The 23,520-nt window shown below is 42.9% G+C and overlaps 1 long non-coding RNA gene across 1 annotated transcript; it reads right to left on the bottom strand.

The window, feature by feature from the left end:
- Positions 1 to 13,391: 13,391 nt before the first annotated feature.
- On the bottom strand, positions 13,392 to 22,449 carry LOC138891108 (uncharacterized). The gene is made up of 2 exons (XR_011407420.1): positions 21,709 to 22,449; positions 13,392 to 13,890 (listed from the first exon to the last, which is right to left on the bottom strand). It is a non-coding gene; the product is annotated as an uncharacterized lncRNA (long non-coding RNA).
- Positions 22,450 to 23,520: the final 1,071 nt, after the last annotated feature.

The raw sequence follows: 23,520 nt of genomic DNA, 5'->3' as shown, positions 1-23,520 counted from the left end.
TATTTCAAGACATTGTTTTACAAAGTTTTCAAATGTAATGTTTGTTCATTTTCTTTTTATAAATGTTAGCCTCATGGCAGAACTACGCCTGGTCTGATTCACGCGGGGACGTGATACGTAGGCAATCCCCATAAGATTCGACCGCTTTTAATAAATAAAGAAAAGAAAATGTAAATAAAATAAAACGCAGGGTTTCGCAAAATACTTTAAAGAGACGAATGAGCAAACCGGGATGACGCATGTTGTTTGAGGCAAAGCATGTAGAAACGATTAACTGCCTAGGTGCATTACATCCTCTATGCGTCATGATCAAATCTGTTGAAATCTAACGCTAACAAAGTTTGTTATTGTCTGATTCAGACAAGTTAGTTGTTAAAGAACTCTGGCAACACACTCATACCAAACCATATCCAAAGGACCGGTAGCGACGAGCATGACTACTTCAGAGAATAGCAATGAGGAAGAAAGGCCGATGAGCCAGTTGTTAAAAGAAGCGATGGAAAAGATTGAAAGGATGGGACTAGAGATGAATGCAATGCAACTAGCCCTAGCCAAAACACAAAAGAGCCCTGAAACACTGGGACACATGCCGGAATACCCTCACTCTGGACCTTCCACAAGCCGCCCAAATCCCCTTTATCATCAAGAAAGAAGCCCTCATGATTCCCAAGCTCCACCACCCCATCAACCTCTCCCAACACCCAATATTCCCATTTTTGTGGGACCGACCTCAGCACCTTTGCAGAGAACGACCAGTGAGCCGTTGTTTCAGGCTCACGATACCCAATACTATCCCCCTGAGCCTACATTCCATGCACCCGAACCACAGGCTTACAATCCCCATTTGGAAGTACCGGCAGAGGTTGAGAAGCCGGTTAAGGCCCCTGAACAGGATGAAGTGTTGAGAAAGTTCAAAAGCCTGGAGCAATCCTTCAGGAACTTGCACGGGCTGGGCAATCAAGTCAGCGTGGCATACAAAGATCTGTGCCCTTTCCCAGACGTCCAACTCCCGGCTGGGTTCAAGATGCCCAAGTTTGATTTATATGAAGGGCACGGTGATCCCATGGCACATTTGCGGGGATTCTGTAGCAAAATGAGAGGGGCAGGAGGCAAGGATGAGCTTTTGATAGCTTATTTCGGCCAAAGTCTGAGCGGATCTGCACTGGAATGGTATACCAGGCAGGATTTCAGCAGGTGGTACACGTGGGATGATCTGGCGCAGGCTTTTGCAGGTCATTTCCAGTACAATCTAGAGATAGTCCCTGACCGTCTCACGTTATTGAGAACTGGGAAGAAACCCGGGGAAAGTTTTCGCGAGTTCGGGTTCCGCTGGAGAGAACAAGCAGCTAGAGTCGATCCTCCCATGAGAGAGGGAGAGATGGTGGACTATTTTTTGCAGACATTGGATCCAACCTACTTTGGTCACTTGGTGACAACGGTTGGAAAATCTTTCAACGAGGTGGTCAAGATAGGGGTCATGATAGAAGAGGGTTTGAGGTCGGACAAGATCTTGAACTATTCGGCACTCAAGGCCACAACCCAGGCTATTCAAAGCGGCACGGGAGGTGCGCTGAGAAGAAAGAAAGAAGAGGTTGCCACGATCGAGGCAGGCAGTTGGTCCAGGGCTGGCAGGCCGCACTACAACCAACCCAGGCCTCACAGGTCAAACTACCCATACAACCCACCACAAAATTTCTATCCACCTCGAGAACCACATTGTTCCGTACACCAAGCCCAGGTATACACTCAGCCTCCGGTTCGCCCACAATGGCGCGCACCGGCTCCCCAGAACATATATGCACCACCACAAAACACTTACCCTCCACCAAGGGCATATAGAAATCCTTCAGGGGCAGGTTTCCGGGGAAATCCAGATGCCAGAAATGACAGGTTGCGGAAGCAAAGAACCTTCACGGAGCAGGGAGAAACCTACACCGCTTTGTTCCACAAGCTGCGGCAATTGGGTTTGGTTAGTCCTGTCCAGACTCGAGAACCAAATCCCCCACCTCAGAATGTAGATCGATCAATCAGTTGTGAATACTGTTCAGGGATGCTCGGGCACGATACCGAGAAGTGCTGGAAGTTAAGGCATGCCATACAGGATCTTATTGACACCAATAAGATCGAGGTCCAGACACCGGAGGCTCCTAACATCAACCAAAACCCACTGCCAGCGCACCACGAAACTCACATGATTGAGTTGGTGTGTGAGGGAGGAGAATTAAGAAAACCCTCACAAACAGTGATGATGATCCAAGCCGGCCCGAAAGAAGTCTTAACCAGTGGAGGAACGAGTGTACAGTCGCAGGGAGAAGGCGTCAAGCCGGTAGTGATATTGGGGAAGAGCCCGTCCATCATAGCAAGCAAACCCGAGCCAAGCAAGTTGGTAATACCAGGGATCCTGCCCGCACCGGCAGTCGTGTTGAAAGGGGTATGTAGAGAACGGGTGACCATAAAGCCTGTGGTCCAACTGCCGATGATTGACAGCAGGGCTGTGCCTTGGAAATATGAAAAGGCAGTGGTGACGTACAAAGGAAAATAGGTGGAAGAAGTCAGTTGTGAAGCGCAAGGGCTGACTCGATCAGGTCGATGTTTTGCTCCGGTGGAGCTAAGAAGAACCAACCCAGTGGCAACCAAGAAACCTGTGTCCGAGGAAGAGGCTGAAGAGTTCCTGAGGAAGATGAAAGTACATGACTATTCTGTGGTTGAGCAGCTGAGAAAAACACCGGCCCAGATCTCACTATTGTCATTACTCCTCCATTCTGAGGAACATCGTCGGGTCCTGTTGAAGATATTGAACGAGGCTCATGTACCCAGTGAGATTTCTGTAAACCACCTGGAAACCATTGCCAGCAAGATTTTCGAGGTGAACAGGGTAACATTCTCAGATGATGACCTGCCAGTGGAAGGTACGGAGCATAACAAAGCTCTATACCTAGCTGTCAAATGTGAAGACTCGGTGGTAACTCGAGTATTGGTGGATAACGGCTCAAGCGCCAATATTTGTCCATTATCCACCCTGGACCAGTTAAAGATTGACCGTGGAAGAATCCGGGAGAATAGCATCTGTGTCCGGGGGTTTGACGGAAACGGAACAGCCACTGTGGGGGATGTTGTACTTGAACTGACCATTGGGCCAGTCCTGTTTACCATGGAATTCCAGGTGTTAGATGCCACAGTTTCTTATAACCTGCTGTTAGGACGACCCTGGATTCATGCAGCCAAAGCAGTACCTTCTACCCTACATCAGACGGTGAAGTTCGAGTGGGAAAGACAAGAGGTCGTGTTGCACGGCGAGGATACAACATGCACCATGGGCGGAACCATTGTACCTTTCATAGAGACTACTGATGACAAAGGTCCTTGGGTCTACCAGATTTTTGATACAGGGTCGGCCAACAAAATTTCTGAAGGAGAAATCATCCTACACCCTAGGGTAGCTGCCGCAACAGTCATGATGGTCTCAGAAATGCTGGGCAATGGATTTGTGCCGGGAAAAGGCTTGGGAGTCGAGCTTCAAGGGATAGTCCAACCTGTTTCCCTTCCTAAAAATCTGGAAACTTTCGGATTGGGGTTCAAACCAACCACAGCAGACAGGAAGCAAGCGCGAAAAATGAAGAAGAGAGTCTGGTTTCTGCCTAAACCAGTACCACGCCTCTCAAGGTCTTTTGTCAAAGCAAGTGCCAAGGGGTCACCGGTCCCAAAGATTCGAGGACCTTTGATCGATATAAATGAAGACCTGAATCAGAGTTTTGAGAGGCTATTCGCGGATGTCAGTATGGTGGAAGCTGGAGAAGGTTCCAGCAGAGCAGAGATACAGTTTGTGGGGCCTGAGGCCAAGACCAACAATTGGACGGTTACTCCTCTTCCTGTCCGAGGGGAGTCTTGGTAGTAGGCTTTGATTTATGTTTTGTGTGTTTTGTTTTGTCCGGATTATTCAAGGGTGTAATCCAAATTTTACTTTCGTTTTTGTAAAAGTGTGAACCCTTTTATCCCGCAAGTTTAATAAAGTTCTTTTCTTTTGTCCCATTTTAATTTTGTTTTGTTCTTTTTCTTTCTGAACAGTTCTCTTTTTACTGGTTCTAATGACATGGCATGCACAGCGGATCTTCGACCTAGTCTAATAAATCAATCTGAATCCGACTCAATGATGCAAGAGGTCGTTTGTGATGATGAATCTGAATGTGACGAAGGTGAAGCCTTCGAAGAGATAAACCGAGAACTGTGCCAATTTGAAGAGAAACCCAAGCCTAACCTAAATGACACTGAGGCTGTGAATCTAGGAGACGCTGATAACGTCCAAGAGACCAAAATTAGCATCCACATTGAGCCGAATGTCAGAGAAGAATTGATCAAAACCCTCATGGAATTCAAAGATGTTTTTGCATGGTCATATGACGATATGCCTGGATTAAGCACCAATTTAGTGGTTCACAAATTGCCCACTGACCCGGCATACCCTCCGGTCAAGCAAAAACTAAGGAAATTTAAAACAGAAATGAGTGTAAAAATCAAAGAAGAGGTGATTAAGCAGTTGCAGGCAAAGGTCATTCGGGTCACTCGATATCCCGAGTGGTTGGCCAATGTGGTACCAGTCCCAAAGAAGGATGGAAAAATCAGGGTGTGCGTCGACTACCGCAACCTCAACAAAGCAAGTCCCAAGGACAATTTTCCGTTACCCAACATTCATATCCTGATCGATAATTGCGCTGGGCGCGAGATCGGATCCTTTGTGGATTGCTATGCGGGTTATCATCAGATCCTAATGGACGAAGAGGATGCTGAGAAGACAGCGTTTATTACGCCATGGGGAACCTACTGCTATCGGGTAATGCCGTTCGGGTTAAAGAACGCTGGGGCAACGTACATGCGAGCAATGACTGCTGTGTTTCATGACATGATACACAAAGAAATAGAAGTGTACGTCGATGATGTGATCATCAAATCTTGGCGTCAGGAGGACCATGTAGCAGACCTAAGGAGATTTTTCCAAAGACTCCGAAGGTATGATATCAAGCTTAACCCGGCCAAATGCGCATTCGGGGTTCCATCAGGAAAGTTGCTAGGATTCATCGTCAGTCGACGGGGGATTGAGTTAGACCCATCCAAAATTGAATCCATCCGAGATTTGCCACCGCCAAGGAACAAAACAGAGGTAATGAGTTTGCTGGGTAGACTCAATTACATCAGCAGGTTCATCGCTCAACTCACAGCAACTTGTGAGCCCATATTTCGGCTACTGAGAAAGGATGCTGCAGTAGGTTGGACGGCAGAGTGTCAGGAGGCTTTCGACCAAATCAAAGGGTATCTGTCTAATCCACCCGTATTGGTCCCGCCTAAGCCCGGGAAACCCCTAATCCTTTACCTGACGGTCTTGGAAAATTCATTTGGTTGTGTACTGGGGCAACATGATGACACAGGAAGGAAGGAGCAGGCCATCTACTATCTTAGCAAGAAATTCACAGTGCATGAGGTCAAGTACACTCAACTCGAGAAAACATGTTGCGCCCTAACTTGGGTAGCTCAGAAGTTGAAGCACTACCTGTCTTCATATACTACTTATCTCATATCCCGCTTGGACCCATTGAAGTATATCTTTCAGAAACCTATGCCCACGGGAAGGTTGGCAAAGTGGCAAATTCTGCTCACAGAGTTTGATATCATCTACGTAACGAGGACGGCCATGAAAGCCCAGGCACTGGCAGACCATTTGGCAGAGAATCCCGTTGATGAAAAATACGAGCCCTTAAGAACGTATTTTCCTGACGAAGAGGTGATGCATACGAATGATTTGGAATTACCTGAGGAACCAGGTTGGAAGCTTTTCTTCGATGGAGCTGCAAACGCAAAAGGGGTTGGAATAGGAGCAGTACTCATTTCTGAAACAGGACGGCATTATCCTGTTACGGCTCAACTACGCTTCTATTGCACCAACAATATGGCCGAGTATGAGGCTTGCATTCTGGGTCTGCGCCTGGCTGCTGACATGGATGTCCAAGACGTCTTGGTCTTGGGAGACTCGGACCTCTTGGTACATAAAATTCAGGGAGAATGGGAAACGCGAGATCTAAAACTCATACCATACCGACAATGCTTGCATGATCTGAGCAAGCAATTTCGATCGGTGAGGTTCAAACACATCCCTAGAGTTCACAACGAAGTTGCGGATGCCTTGGCCACCTTAGCATCAATGTTGCACCACCCCGACAAAATGTATGTTGATCCTCTGCACGTCCAGGTCCGTGATCAGCACGCCTACTGCAATGTCGTAGAAGAAGAAGCAGATGGCGAACCCTGGTTTCATGATATCAAGGAATACCTCAGAATGGGGATATATCCAGAACATGCCTCTGGAGACCAAAAAAGAGCCCTTCGGCGTTTGTCGAATGGCTTCTTCCTCAGTGGAGGAGTATTGTACAAAAGAACCCCGGATTTGGGATTGTTGAGATGCATAGATGCCAGTCAAGCAACGTCGGTTATGGCAGAGGTACATGCTGGAGTTTGTGGGCCACACATGAGCGGATATGTATTGGCAAGAAAGATCCTTCGAACAGGGTGTTATTGGCTAACCATGGAACACGACTGTATCACTTTCGTGAGGAAATGCCATCAGTGCCAGATACATGGAGATTTGATTCATTCTCCGCCAACAGAGTTACATACGATGTCAGCACCCTGGCCGTTTGTGGCATGGGGCATGGATGTCATTGGGCCCATCGAGCCAGCAGCGTCCAACGGTCACAGGTTCATTCTAGTGACCATTGATTACTTCACCAAATGGGTTGAGGCTAAAACCTTCAAATCAGTAACCAAGAAGGCAGTGGTGGACTTTGTTCACTCCCATATCATCTGCAGATTTGGGATCCCAAAAGTGATCATCACGGATAACGGTGCGAATCTTAATAGCAGCTTGATGAGAGAGGTATGCCAACAATTCAAGATTACACACCGCAATTCCACCCCATATCGTCCCAAGGCGAATGGAGCAGTCGAAGCAGCCAATAAGAATATCAAGAAGATACTGCGAAAAATGGTGGAAGGGTCCAGACAATGGCACGAGAAATTACCCTTTGCCTTGTTGGGTTACCGCACTACCGTCCGGACTTCCATAGGCACAACTCCTTATTTGTTGGTGTATGGAACTGAGGCCGTGATACCAGCGGAGGTCGAAATTCCGTCCCTCCGAATTGTCCGCTGAAGCCGGGATTGATGACGATGAATGGGTCAAAGCTCGATTGGAACAGTTGAGCCTGATAGATGAGAAAAGATTGGCAGCAGTGTGCCATGGTCAGCTGTACCAGAAGAGAATGGCAAGAGCGTATAATAAGAAGGTGCGCCCCAGGAAGTTTGAAGTAGGGCAGTTGGTATTAAAGAAGATCCTCCCACATTAGGTCGAGGCAAAAGGCAAATTCGCCCCAAATTGGCAAGAGCCTTATATCATGACCAGAGTATTGTCCAATGGTGCTTTGTGTTTGACAGATGTCGAAGGTAGATGTGTCGACATGGCTATCAATTCAGATGCGGTCAAGAGATATTATGCGTAATTTCTTTAATTATGGCAATTTTTTGGTTTATTTGTTTGTATTTGGCATTTATTGGATAATGAGATGACGGAGGCAATTCTTTCTTCTACCCAAACACTGTTTAACCCTTGCTTCCCCCTTTGAGCCTTAAGTTATTCTTTCATACCCCTCTTTTGGAATCAATAATGGGAAAGACATGAAAAAAAAATGAAAAGAAGGAAAAGAAAAAAGAAGAAGATAAAATCACAAGAAATACAAAACCGTGGGAACTACGTTTGACCTGATTCCTCGAAGAGGATACGTAGGCGCCTCACGGCTCGGTCATAGTGTGCATCATAATGAATATAGGATGCATAATGTACATAGTGTGCACAATATGGCACAATGTGCGTAACGCGCATAGCTCAACATAAGTGTAAAAATAAATTCCCCAAGCAAGAAAACTGGGGCAGAGGTTATGTTTTAAGTTCCAACAAAGGTTTGATTCCAAAAGTTGTAGCACATCACCCTTCAAATTGTTTTCATTTTTTTATAGCCTTTCTTTAACCCCACACCAAAACCAACATCAACATCCAAAAGACCTCCCGATCAATGTTCGAGAGATGCCAAGTCCGGCGAATAAGGCCGAGAATAATACACTGATCCCCAGCAAAGAAGAGGATCGTAAGACTGGAAATGAATTGATGGTCAAGGGAATCTCCAGAAAGGAGGGTCGTATCTACAACACCCCGATTTCCCGAAAGAAATAAAATGAGAGAGTCTTATCGGTGAAGACCTTCACAGGCACCGAGAGGCGATGTAAGATGAGGGATATGAAATGAGAGAGTCTTATTGGTGAAAACCTTCACAGGCACCATAAGGCGCCGGGAGATGAGAGAAACGAGAGAGTCTCATTAGTGAAAACCCCTCGAAGGGCACTATGAGGCGACAAGACAGATCAATAAAAAGCGACCACATTCGCAACGAGATGGACAACCATTTATCATCCCCAGCAAGTCAGACCATCGGGCAAAGCGATTGATACAAATAGACTGGGTCGGGAATCTATGGTGCACGTCATGATCACGGGGACCAGTCGTATCCTCCAGATAAGTTCTTTTGAGTTTCTTCTCCCACCAAAAGATTCGTTCAGAAAGATTTTCTCCTTTTTCTAGCTTTTATTTCTTTTCCTAAAATGTGTCTTGAAAGGATTTTTCAAAGCTTACTACCAGAAACCGGAGGGGAATTCATCCAATGCAGGATAATACAAACAGTCCTAAAAAGCCGGTCCCAGGCAATGCAGTGATCATACCCGACACTGTCGGAGGAAGTAAGCTCATAAAAGGAGTGGTTTCAGGAGTTAAAAGCAGACTCCCACAGCATGTGCTTAAAGAGAAAGCAGAAAAGGGGATAGATTGAAAACCAATCCCCAGCAGGCTAGAGACCCCCCCCCCCCCAGCAGGCAACTCTGCCCGTTAATCGATTATGGGGACATAGAGCAAGAAAAGGGGATGAGAGAAAAATTGCTCGCCGGAAAGGCACCCTCTACCACCACGATTAAAACTGACTAAATCCTTTTGTCTGCTGCAGGAAAACAAAGGATTGATGATGGCAGCAAGATGCAACGCCATGGAAGTCACCAAAAACCGGGGCAGAAAATTTCTGCCAATTGTCGAAAATTTTCTCGGAAGAACGGGGGAACAATCGCCAATACATTTAAGTTCTAGGTCGCCCACCAGTATAATGCGGGAATACTTTTAAAGTTCTAGGTCGCCCACCAGTATAATGCGGGAATACATTTAAGTTCTAGGTCGCCCACCAGTATAATGCGGGAATACTTTTAAGTTCTAGGTCGCCCACCAGTATAATGCGGGAATACATTTTAAGTTCTAGGTCGCCCACCAGTATAATGCGGGAATACTTTTAAGTTCTAGGTCGCCCACCAGTATAATGCGGGAATACTTTTAAGTTCTAGGTCGCCCACCAGTATAATGCGGGAATACTTTTAAAGTTCTAGGTCGCCCACCAGTATAATGCGGGAATACATTTAAGTTCTAGGTCGCCCACCAGTATAATGCGGGAATACTTTTAAGTTCTAGGTCACCCACCAGTATAATGCGGGAATACATTTTAAGTTCTAGGTCGCCCACCAGTATAATGCGGGAATACTTTTAAGCTCTAGGTCGCCCACCAGTATAATGCGGGAATACTTTTAAGTTCTAGGTCGCCCACCAGTATAATGCGGGAATACATTTAAGTTCTAGGTCGCCCACCAGTATAATGCGGGAATACATTTTAAGTTCTAGGTCGCCCACCAGTATAATGCGGGAATACTTTTAAGTTCTAGGTCGCCCACCAGTATAATGCGGGAATACATTTTAAGTTCTAGGTCGCCCACCAGTATAATGCGGGAATACTTTTAAGTTCTAGGTCGCCCACCAGTATAATGCGGGAATACTTTTAAAGTTCTAGGTCGCCCACCAGTATAATGCGGGAATACATTTAAGTTCTAGGTCGCCCACCAGTATAATGCGGGAATACTTTTAAGTTCTAGGTCGCCCACCAGTATAATGCGGGAATACATTTTAAGCTCTAGGTCGCCCACCAGTATAATGCGGGAATACTTTTAAGTTCTAGGTCGCCCACCAGTATAATGCGGGAATACATTTAAGTTCTAGGTCGCCCACCAGTATAATGCGGGAATACATTTAAGTTCTAGGTCGCCCACCAGTATAATGCGGGAATATTTTTAAGTTCTAGGTCGCCCACCAGTATAATGCGGGAGTACATTTAAGTTCTAGGTCGCCCACCAGTATAATGCGGGAGTACATTTAAGTTCTAGGTCGCCCACCAGTATAATGCGGGAATACATTTAAGTTCTAGGTCGCCCACCAGTATAATGCGGGAATACTTTTAAGTTCTAGGTTGCCCACCAGTATAATGCGGGAATACATTCAGCTCTAGATTTTGGAATCAGTAGGCCCCCACCTGAAGACGGAAGGTTACAACAGAGATCCCCAAGCAGGAAACAATAAAACCCCCAGCACCAAGAAGTAGAAGGCTGCAAAGGCAAGTGCGCGATTCAAAAGGAAGAAGGAACGCGTCTCAAAAGAAGCAGTTTGAGAACGTTGTGGCATGCCCAACATAACAATTCTGATGAAAAGCCATACCACTGAAGAAACCATTGAAAGATTTAAAGAAGAAAGCCATGTTCCCAGCAAACCAAGCAAAGTGATGAGAACTGACATTCAGAAAAGTTGAAGGACCGGCATCATCTCCAAAGTTCACAAAATAAGGGCATCAGAGGAAAGCGTTAGCCGACAAGAAAGCAAGGCAACAAGAACAAGTTGAAGATGGATATGATCTCACACTCTAGCTTAGCTTCTTGTTTTTCCTTTCAAGAATTATGTAACAAGAAGATCAGCGAGCGGTAGCATCCTACAGCAGCATGTAACAGCGCACAACAGCAGCAAGCACTACAGTCCCACAGTAGTCCCAGCTACCAAATTTCCCGAACTACATTGACCTGATTCCTGTTCAGCCCAGGATATGTAGGAAACCTCTGAAGCAAAGGTTCGGTCAAATCTTTTTCAAAAACGCTTCACACGGAGTACTCGGACGAGCAAAAATCGCCCGCTTTATCTTTGCGCGAAAACCCTTCGTGTCCTCGTGCAAAGAGGGGCAGCTGTAAGCACGTGATTTTTGCTTTACCAGCAATCGCTCCAAAAGAAAATAAAAATAGTGACAAATGACTGCGCTATACAATGTTTCGAGTTTTCCGTGACATGTGTTGTTAATCATTTACGGGTCTGTCCATTTTGCATCTAATCTTACCGATCAAAACACAAAGCATGTATGTCAGGGTAATTAAAATCATAATTCGGTCGTTAAAAGAAAATCCACAAAAATATGAAATGCATCTAGGTGGTGATTTAAACCTACTTGAATATTTCAATATGTGAGCGATAACTGTGTCAAAGGTTTAAATTAATGATTGTTTTAATGTCATTTTTTTATTTATTTCTATTTATTTAATTTTAAAATTAGGAAAAGGAACAAAAAGAAAAGAGTGCAAGATTAACCGGACTTGGGCCTATTTGTTTTGAATATTCTGAGCCCAAAAGCAGCCCAAATCAGCAGCCCAAGCGACCCATTCCCCAGGCCATCAAAACGACGTAGTTCAACACCAAAACTACGTCGTTTCAGGGATGATTAATCTGAGTCGTTCATTTCCAGTGATCCGATGGCCCTTATTAGCCCTCGTGACCCGACCCACTCCCATTTTAACCGACCCCCTACTTAACCAAAACGGCACCGTATTGATAAGCCTCCCCAATCCTGACCATCAATTGTGATCAATCCAACGGCCAGGATTGAGTCACCCTCCCCGTATATAAACCTGACCCCTTACCCCACGCCCCAAGCCACACCCCCCTTCAGCCACTGTTCACCATCTTCCCCAGGACCCCTTTCCTCTCAAACCCCTAGCAGCCTAGGTTTTTCCCCCATGAGCCCGGTAACTACAGTTCCGATGACCACCAAAATAACATCCCCGATGCACCCAGCCACCCTGAACATAAATCCGTTAACCGCTCACCTCGAATCAACCCGTAGCTTCTCGAATCTTCAAACGAAGATTCGAGCAAAAATTAGATCTACACCGATTGACCCCAAACTCACACCACAGCCCCTCCTGACCTCCCTCACCCCCTGAGTGGCTTTGGTTCCGTTCGAATCTGACTGGAATTGAACGGTTCCCAAATCGAACCTCAAGAGCCCTAGGATTCAGATCTATGGGTTTTGTTCGAATCAGTGGCAGGATCAGGGTCTAGCAGACTTTTACCAAAGTGTTCTCAGTTGAGAACACTTCGGTTAAATTCCATTAGACCCCAAATAACCTGGCCCAAGTTCGAGCTTGTGTCGATCTTAGTTTCATTCCCCTGAGGTATTTTTCTTTTTTCTTTTGTCCTCCTAAAATCTATCTGTCGTTCATGTTCTGGTTTGTTTTGTTTTGTGACTCATCTATCCATGTTTGTGTCCGTTTTAAGTTAATGATGAGTTTGTTTGTTGGTTTTATTGGTTTTTTGCTGTATATTATAGTTTGTGTAGTCATCTAAATAAGTGTCGTCAACTGGATTCACTTGAAAGATTGAAAAATCAGGAGTCTACATTTCAGTACGATTACTGTGCCTGTTTCTTTTATTTTATGATGTTGTTTGTAAGCCTGATATAGGAGCACGTCGATTATAGTTTACACCCTTGATTGCATATTGGATCAATTGGTTGTGAGTTGGTCAGGCCTGGCTCCCAATGTGGCCAACTCATACCATTTGATTGTCACCCCTGTTTGCTTAAAGTTTGAATCATTGCTTGAACTCAGGCAGAGAATTGGCAATTAGCTTTAGGGATCTAACAAATCAGCCTGAAAGCAGTTTGAGTTTAATTAGCTAGTATTCAGGTATTGGCTGAAATCAGAAAGGTTTATATACTAACTATTAAGAGTTAGGGTAATACAGTAATATGCAAGGTATAAGGGTAATCTTGGCATAAGACAGGGTCTGATTAGGGGATAATTTCAGAATATGTCAAGTGGTAATTAAAATATGATTAACCTAGTGACAATGGGGAACAAAACATGAGGGCATGGGTTTAAAAGGAATACTAAAATAAGCCCATAATCCTGGATTAAAGAATAAACCAGGCGTGGGGAGCAAATGGCTGGCATCAAGAGATGCTCAAGCATGGGTTTAACAGGGTATGGGCAGGCTGCAAGTTGCAGCATGAGGGCAGCCTAGCTGCACCGAGTCATTTGGCTTATAAATAGGCCATTTGAGAACTTAAAAGGGGTGGACTTTGGAGTCTTCAGAAAAGAAAAACAAAACAAAAGGCTGAAAGAGAAAAAACTTTAGTCTGAAAAGAGGTCTAGTGAGTCCCAAATCACAACAGTATAAACACAAGGTAGTTTTCAATAGACATTGTAACCAAACACTGCCTGAAGGTTGTATAAGAGTGCATATTGGTCAAGCTGTCCTGGCCAAGTTCTGTTGCTTGCATTGACTGAGTTGTTTGTTGTTGAACTGTTGGTTTTACTGCATTTGAACCCTCAGTTACTGCTGTTATTTCCTTACTCTTTCCTGGGATTACTGGCTTGGTACTCGACTATCTGCTAGTCCTTGTATTCTGGGAGACATTGTTGGTTGTCTGTGGCTGTGGAAAACACTTGGTTTAGTTGGTTGTTGCTGTGTTGTTGCTGTGTGTCTGCTGCTGCTGTATTCGTTGCATACTACTCAACTGATCACTCTCCTTCTTCCTTTCCTTTCCTTACCAGGTACACAATTGATACCACCAATGTAACTGAGAGTTTGAGCATGAATGCAAAAGAGATGACCTGCAGATTGTTTTTATATATACATGGACTGTTGTATTAAATGTCATGCAGTATGTAATAGTTACATTTTCGTTTGGATAACAGAAGTAGCCTACATGCTTAGTATATCAATGTAGGTAAGTGAATGCTAGTCATATACGTATGCTGTTAAGTGAAAATATTTCCATTGCAATAAGTTGTATTTTAAACTTAGTCTGATGATGTAGTATATTCTCTAACGTAGGTCAAATAGGAAAACTATCCATTTTAATTAAGGTATTTTCCTCTTTTGTCAGATTGTCACATATAAATTGATAAACTCATTTGTAGAACAAAGAACCCGTTCAGGGCCTCAACCTCATGAAGGTCGAGCCCAAATCGAAGCAAACCAAGTAGGCCCGCATCGAACAAGCAGTGGCCCAGGTCTGGCCTATCACGCATGGGTTGGATTTGGGCCCATGATTATTTGTTCGGCCGACTGTGCACGCAGCTTCGGTCCTGATATTTTTTTTAGCATTTCCGAATTCCGTTACAAACAACTTGCAAGCAAGTAATTAATTAGGATTATCTACTGATTTCAATTGATAGAGACAAACACGACAAGAAACGTAGCTGCTATAGGACATCCTTTTAAAATAAGAACGAGATGAGCCTCGATGAAAATAAACAAAACGTGCAAATGCGGGGCCCTTGTTAAATGTATATTATTGAAGCATTTAGTTTCCAGGACGGGTTGCTTAGCAAATCTCACAACCCTCCTAAAATAACAACACGTTAGTCTCTTTAGGATACGCTTTAATAAACCTTACCTTCTTAAACTCGGGTGCACATTTATGTGACCCAAATCCAAATCTCGACGGATTCGAAATGTATTTCTAATCACGGGTACATTGATTGTGACGTGGTTCGAGAGGCATGTCCATGACGTCGCGAATTCCTTTTAAAAGTAGAACGAGACGAGCCTCGTCAAACAAAAATATGCACAGCCTCGGGGCCCTCTAACTGTATATATATTAAAACACTTAGAATTCGGGACAGGCCATTTAGCGAATTTTTCGGCCTTACCCAAAACAACAATACGCTAGTTGCTTTAGGCACGTCTTAATTAATTTTACCTTCTTAAACTCGGATGCGCATTTCATGCGACCCAAATCTAAATCCTAAAACATCAAATAAAATATGTTTCGTATTGTGGGTGCATTTCATGTGACACAATCCAAAGATATGTTTTAAGCGATGTTCACATTCCTAAAAAATAATAATTATAATAATAAAGCGGTAAAAGATAAAATTTGCACATGGTTCATAATTGTATTAAAAATCAGATAAATAAGCCGAATATAACAGTTGAGCGACCGTGCTAGAACCACGGAACTCGGGAATGCCTAACACCTTCTCCCGGGTTAACAGAATTCCTTATCCAGATTTCTGGTACGCAGACTGTAATATAGAGTCATTATTTTCCTCGATTCGGGATTAAAATTGGTGACTTGGGACACCCTAAATCTCCCAAGTGGAGACTCTGAAATAATTAAACCAATCCCGTTTCGATTGTCCTTTAATTGGAAAAAACTCCCTTGCACCCTCCCGGGTGCGGAAAGGAGGTGTGACAGCGACCCATCTTTCTTTCTTACAAACAAGAACGGTGCGCCCCACAGTGACACACTCGGCCGGATTTTCTTCTTGATTTATAGTACCATGTTCGATCAAATCTTTAGGCGAGGCAGAAGGAGAGCTCACAACCATAAACTTTTTGGGAGTCGACGTTTTGTGACTCCGATGAGAACTAGTACTCGACTGGGTCAGAAAAATAGGTGGTTGTGACTCTTATTCTTATTTTGGTTTGGACTGGTCGGAATGGGGGGTGTTGGCTCTAATACTGGTGCTTCAAGCCTAAATATTCCAAAACTCTAAAAATACGCTTTCGATCCAAAAAGTCTACCAAACCTCGTCCGAATGACCTGAAATTTTGCACACACGTCACATTCAACACTAAGGAGCTACTTCAACTTCTGGAATTCCATTCTGACCCTCGGATCAAAATCTCACTATCGAACCGGAAACTTCAAAATTCGACCTTTCGGCATTTCAAGCCTAAATTAGCTACAGGCCCTCGGCCTCATATCAATCAAGCCATCTCGTAGCGTACATATCTCAGGCTAATCAGTATCAAATTTTTCCTCGGGAGTCGGAATGGAATTCCGAGAGTTGTTGTAGCTTCGTTAGGTGATTTGGGATATGTGTGCAAAATTTCAGGTCATTCGGACGTGGTTTGGTTGAGTTTTTTATCGAATGCGTGTTGCCTTTTCCCCTCGAATAGGCCTCAACTCGCGTCGAATCTATCCAAAATCAGAATCACAACGTCAAAATATGCTAAGGGAACGAAGCCCATGCAAAAATAATCAAGTTATAGCATAAATCCCGAAATTAACCAAAACCCGACCCCCGAGCCCACTTCTCGGAATTCGATAAAATTTATATCAATAGATTCCTCATCTCCCCACGAGTTCATACCTATCAAAAGTTCCAAAATCCGACCACAAATGGCCCCTCAAATCCTCAAGTATAGGTCTCCAATACCAAGCCCTAGTTTCCCCAATGGGTAGATGGATTATTACCATTAGCTAACATTTCCGAAGGATAATGCAAATGTGGTAACAGTTCTCCTTGTGAGTCACCCCAATGGTGTCGTAAGGGGCCCCTCTAGGAGTCTGTACACTCCAGTGAGCACGGGTACCCATTGTGATGTGAGATTGAGCCCGAAAGGCTGGTATTGTTCTATATGATTGCCCGAGGGGCTAGTTTTGTTCTGAGATGTTGCCCGAGGGGCGGATTTGTTGATATTGTGCTCGAGGGGCGAACCTTTATGTGTTTACTTTTGATAATTGACTGTCAATTACCTGCTTAATTATTGAAAAAGGCTTTTCATGAAACTACGTTTGAGTTAAAGAATTTCACATATCTTTCACTGGTTTTGAGAACGGGCCTATACTTGATGATTTGAGGGGCCATTTGTGGTCGTATTTTGGAACTTTTGATAGGTATGAACTCGTGGGGAGATGATAAAACTAATATTCACCATTGATCATAAAACTAATATTAAAACTATATTGAAATAAAAGCTCCTTAGATTAAAAAGAAACATAATTAAAGTAAATATGTCCAACATAAAAGTCTAATTGAGAAATATTACTCCTAAACTAGGACTGAGAAGTGGAGGAATGCAGTGACACAGTCCCCTAATATTGAGATTATTCCCCCGCCTTCGACAAGTACACCGAAGGGGGCAGGGAACGAGAATACCGAAACTAATCAGAGCACCTCGAACGACGAGTTTGGGGCCATGAAAATAGGTCACTCCCCCCTCTGCCATCTTATTCCGAGGAGGCAATAAAGGACACTCAAGCTCTACGAATGCCCGACCCGAGCAAGGTCACAATTACCCCTTCTTGAATCATTCTTTCTATTTCCCTTTTCAAAGAGCGACAATCTTCAATGTTATGCCCTTGGACATTAGAGTGGTACTTGCATCGTACAGCAGGATCAAAGCCTTTTGCATATGGGTCTGGAGTATAGCCCAGGAGCGGCTCAATCAGGCCAGAATGCTTTAACTTTTCCTACAAGCTTGTATAGGATTCTCCGATGGGTGTGAAAGCATTTTCTTTTTTCAGTAGTCTTTTCATTTTAAACTCGCGGGCAGGTGGTTGATATGTCTGAGGGGGAGGGTGAGACATTTGTGGAAGTGATGTGGGTCATCGCGGGCCTCAGGGATGTGGAGCATATGGTGTTGCATTGTGGACGGGGTATCGGGGAAGTGATGTACGATTTTGGGGGTTCTGTGGAGAGAAGTAGCAGTGGGGAGGATTACAAGGATATTCGCGGGGTCGATATTGAGGCTGAAAGCGTTTAGCAAGAACGACCACTGGACCATGTCGTCGGCGGGGCTCAGCAACATTTTTTCTATAAATGGGAGGACTGTCCCGAGCAACTTGTTCGTTCCATCTGAGCCAAAAATCCCTAAAACTTTCCTTGGGTTTCTTTTCCATCTGAGATAAGGAGGAGCGGTCTGGGACAATGTCTATATTGTACTGAAAGTGTCGCACAAAATCTTGAGCCATGTCGCCCAATATATGCCACTTACCGACATCTTGACGATTATGCCATTCCAAAGCTGCCCCAGTCAAGCTCTTACTGAAATACGCCATCAATAAATCATCTTTCTCGCCAACACTTCTCATTTCATTGCAATAACCCCTCAGATGGGCTACCGGATCTCCACCCCCATCATACAAGTTAAACTTTGGCACTTTAAACCCCGCGGGCAGGCGAACGTCGGGGAACATACACAACTCTTTGTAAGACATGCTAACCTGGTCTCCCATCCCTTGCATGTTCTTTAAATATTGTTCTATGCTTTTCAGCTTACCGGATATCTCATCTCGCCCTTCTTTTCCTGTAACCTTTCCATTTTCAGCATGAAGCTCATCCCGAGGGCTCTTCATGTATGAGTCAGGAACCTTGTGTGCAACCTTTGAGGGGTAATATTAGGCATCATGAGCTTTGAGTGGGTATTCATTGTTGGGAATAACGGATATGACAGGACGACAATTTTGGGGAGAGGTAATTGGAGGATGAGTGATAGAGCTACTGGGTGGTTGGGAAAGCTGTGATAAACGGGTGGATCTGGAGAGTACGGGGAATCATCTGGCACTATGACCGGAGTTTGGGTAAGGGTATCATCTAAGCAGCCAGGTGGTGGCGAGGGTGGTGCTTTCCCAGTCATCCAGGTCTGATACATGTCTGTCATGTGTTGTCTTAACATCCTTACCTCATCAGCCAAACCAGTGTCCTGTTCAACCAACTGCTTTCGGGCACCGGTATCAACCAACCCAATCTTGTTGTTTTCTGCCATTGCCTTTTGACTTTATGTTATGGAGAGGAGTTACTACTTCGAGAACCACAAACCAGCCACCTTTTTGCTATGAAGATATCAAAAGGAACAAAATGGGGGTATCCCATTAGCGTTAGGGCATTCAACAGCAAAAATATCACATTACGTGTAATGCACCTAGCAACAATTAATGGTTCTAGAATGACTTCGAGGGTCATAAGGTCACTTGGCATCATCCCAGTTTGTCCATTTGAATCTTCTCTTTTCTATTCTTTCCTCGCACTTCTTAGCTTGCTCGCTTTCTTTCCCCTTTATTCTTTCTGATTATCGCTCTTTTCTTTCCTCTCATTTCTTACCTCTCATAATTTCACCATCATTTTCTTCTTCTTCTTTTTTCTTTTTTTTTTCTTTTCTTTTAATAATAAAAAAAATGATTCCATCGAACCCTATGTAGGTTGTCTACGTATCATGACCCTGCATGAATCAGATCTTTGCGTAGTTCTGGAAGATCAGGAATAAAAGAAACAAACTGACGTTCTCTTTTTCTTTTTCTTTTTCTTTTCTTTTTACCTTAGTGACTACTCTGATGAGAAAAGAGAAATAAAAGAAGCAAATCTTTTTTTGAATTTTCTAGACTCCGTGTTCTTTGACCTATCCTAAACTCAAGCTTAACGAGCATATTTTTTTTTTTTTGAAACAAACACTCTATGGGAAATTATTAAGGAAAAATCCTACAAGAGAAGAATATTCTTTGATTCTTTTTTTCTGAAATGAAGTCCAAACAACAAATAAAAATATTTCGAATTTTCATTTGATATCCCTGAAGAAAGACTTCGAAACGAGAAATGAACAAAATAAAAAATATTTTTTTTTGAATTTCGGTTTTGATTACCTAAGAAAGAAACTTTAAAGATAAAGATAAAGTACGTTTTTTTTACTTCTAGAGTTAGTATTCTAAAGAAAACATAAAAACGCAAAATCTTTTTTGAATTTTGACTTATTACACATCTTTTTTTTCAATAGAAAATAGGCAACACAATACCAAGAGAATCGACATTACTGTACAAAGCTAGAAGTTAAAGACGACATAAAAAAGAACAACATACTCAAAGCATAAAAAAGAAAAGAAAATCTCCTTTTAATCCACTCCTGGATGAGCGATCCTGACTAGATGGTCCTGGGGCTCTGTCATGCTCAAACTCCGATAAGTAAATCCACACTTGTATGAGAAAATTAGACTAATAAAATTAAAGACCTAAAACACTATGTGAGACAATAACCTTTCCTGTTGGACACATGCAAGACATGATTGTGACTATTTTTCTAAAATTAACCTATGTGGCTAAAACTGGCTAAAATGCAAGATTTGGCTAGGACCCCGCGAAGCTAAGAACCTAAACTCACTAGGAAGATCGGACCCTATGCGGGTTGCCTACGTATCACGCCCCAAAATACGAGAATCAGGTATGCGTAGTTCGGGCAGATTGGATACGGGCGAGAATTAAAAAAAATTAATTTAGAGAAAATATATTTTTTTGTTTTTTTTTTTTTTGAAAAATGAGGGGAAAGTGCAAAATCTCCTTTTTTGGGTCTTCATTTTTTTTTAACAAAAACGTGACAGAAAACATAATCGGGCCCTACTTGCTTTATTTTTCACACTTCACCCTCTCTTTTTTCCTTTTTTTCTTTTTCATTTGCCCTCAACTATCATTGGTCTGCCAAATGACCCTTTTACCCTTGAAGATTGCAGCATGTAGCACATTAGGATGCATCAGGATGGTCTTTTATTTTTGGGTACACCTGTCCTAAACCAGAAGTTCTGGGTTCTTGTCTCCAGCAGAGTCGCCAGAGCTGTCACACCTCCTTTTTCTTACACCACCGGAAGGGGTATAAGGGAGTTTTTTCCAACTTAAAGTGACAATCGAAATGGAATTTATTCATTTAATGATTCAGAGTCACCACTTGGAATAATTTATGGTGTCCCAAGTCATCGGTTCAAATCCCGAATCGAGGAAAAGATTGACTTTGTTTTACAGTCTGCGAACACAGAAATCTGGGTAACGAATGTTGTTAACCCGGGAGAAGGTATTAGGCATTCCCGGATTCTGTGGTTCTAGCACGGTCGCTCAACTGTTATATTTGGCCTATTTACTTGATTTTGATACATGTTTTAACCTATGGTTCAATTTTAACTTTATAACCGTTTTTATTTAAATATTTTTAGAAAGATTCAACGTCATCTAAAACACATCTTGAACCACGTCACATAAATGCACCCGCGGTCTATGACACATTTTATTTAACATTGTTGAGATTTGGATTTGAGTCATATAAAATGCACACCCGAATTTAAGAAAGTAATTTTTAAAAATAGCGCACCTAAAGCAACTACGTAGTTTATTTTTAATAGATAAACTATAATATTTGTGAGGGCCCTGAATGATTAAATTATGGATGGCGCACCTTGAACTATACGAACCTAAATTAAATTAGCGGCTCGTTAACACCACCAAGAGAAGAGCCATATTATCTCAATATGCGAAAATAGAGCTAACAACAAGGAAACAAGGCCATGTTCACTGTGATTAAACAAGCATGCATATCAACCAAATTAAATATTCCAAACTCTAACTTTTCCCTTTCATGTTTACTGAAGAGTCAAGACAATGATGCGCAAACCAAATCAAATTCAATGGGCCAGCGCAGCTAAGCAACAAATTGTCAAAGAATTGCTTTCTAGTTTGGGTGATAGAGAGAAATACTGCTACCAACTAGACAACACTAGACCTTCACTTTTGACTCACATCCCACTCCCTTAAGTATTCATGAAATCCCAAAGTACTATCTTATAAGCAGTAAAACGGAAACAAGCAAAATTAAACAAAAAATTCAAAGAACCATGAAACCAGATCCAGCAATTAGAAAGATAAGTAAAGTTAGAGTGTGACCTTTTAATAGAAACAATTCCTTTCTAAATATTGAATTAGTACAGAACCTCAGCACAAGCTCATCCAGCAATAGCAAAACACGGTTGAACCTTGATCGGATCTCGACGAACTTGACGAACGGAGCTCAACTCCGAACAACTCAACGAACGGACTTCAAATTGGACTCTATGAGGTTGAAGAAGAGGAGCGTCGATGGGGGAGGTGTTTTGGGTGTTCAGCGACTGAGGAAGATCAGTCCATGGTGGGGAGGGATCTTGGAAGGTTGCAGGTCGTGAAGGTCACAAGGCTGTCGACGTTGGAGAGAACCGGCGGGGGAGGCGATTGAAGAAAACGATGACGGGGGTGGGGTGGTCGTGTATTGCGGCTGCCTGTATATGTCCAGGTCTTAGGCTCCGCATTTGTTCTAAGAAGGAGCTGTTGTTTCTTTTTCTTCCCTAGGTCTAATTTTTATTGTATTTTTGCTGGTTCAACATTGAACAATGAAGGAGAAGTTGATGGGGTGTGTTGACAATGGAGTACAGGGAGGGGGTCATCTTGTTGTTCAGCCGCCTGATTTTTCAGTGTCTCCCTTTTTAGGCGTTCTTTCTCTCTTTCTTTTAGCTGATAGGCATTACATAGGTCTAGGTCTAATGTGTATTCTTTGTGTATTTTGCCAATTAGTCCTTAGGGTTTTTTATTTATTTTTTATTCCCAAGAAGAGTCTAGAAGGGTCCCTAGGATTAGCTTAATGGGTATTGGATATTGACCTTAAGAAATGGGCTAGAAACTTGGGCCTTTATAACTAAATATACTTAAAATTAGCTTAATTAACTAAAAATATTATCAAAAATATTAATTAGCTCTACTTAAGCAAAAATAATTATTAAAATAAGACTGACCATTAAAACAAAACTATTTTTTGGTATTTTTCTCAAGATTAAAAATAACTACAAAACATTAATAAACCTATTTTTTGTAATTTTCGTTTTCTTGTAATAAAATAGAGTAAAAGAGTGAAAATAAGTTGAACTAGCTGTATTAGGCCTAAATTAAATATTTACGTGCTAAAATATGAAAAATCTTAGGGAAGGTCAAAAATCATAAGTCTACAATCAATAAAAACAATCACAAAGGAATCCAAATAAGGTTTGAACACCCGGTTCATCAAATCCATGAATACTGTTGGGGCATTTGTCAGCCCGAATGACATCACTAGAAACTCATAATGCCCGAACTGAGTCTGAAAAGCTGTCTTAGGGACATCGGATGCCCTAATATCAATTGATGGTAGTCAGACCTCAAATCGATCTTCGAAAACACCTTGGCACCCTGAAGTTGATCAAATATGTCGTCAATCCTCGGTAATGGATATTTGTTCTTGATGGTGACTTTGTTCAACTACGGTAATCTATGCACATCCTCATTGATCCATCATTTTTCTTTACATAGACAACACAAGCGCACCCCAAGGCGAGATACTAGGTCTAATAAAGCTCTTATCAAGCAAATCTTGCAACTTCTCCTTCAACTCTTTCAACTTTGGCGGGGCCATACGATATGGCAGAATAGAAACAGGCTGAGTGCCCGGAACCAAATTAATACAGAAGTCAATATCCCTGTTGGGTGGCATCCTCGGCAGATCTGCAAGAAATACCTCTGGAAACTCTCGAACAACTGGTACCGAATCCATGGAAGGAACCTTCGCACTAGAGTCGTGGACATAAGCCAAATAATCTAGACACCCCTTCTCGAACATACGTCGAGCCTTCATATAATAGATAACCCTATTGGTAGAATGACCAGGAGTCCCCCTCCACTCTAATCAAGGCAACC

This window comes from Nicotiana sylvestris, chromosome 5 (genome assembly GCF_000393655.2).
Source record: "Nicotiana sylvestris chromosome 5, ASM39365v2, whole genome shotgun sequence".
Taxonomy (NCBI): Eukaryota; Viridiplantae; Streptophyta; class Magnoliopsida; order Solanales; family Solanaceae; genus Nicotiana; species Nicotiana sylvestris.
This window is presented reverse-complemented; position numbering and strand designations above follow the sequence as displayed.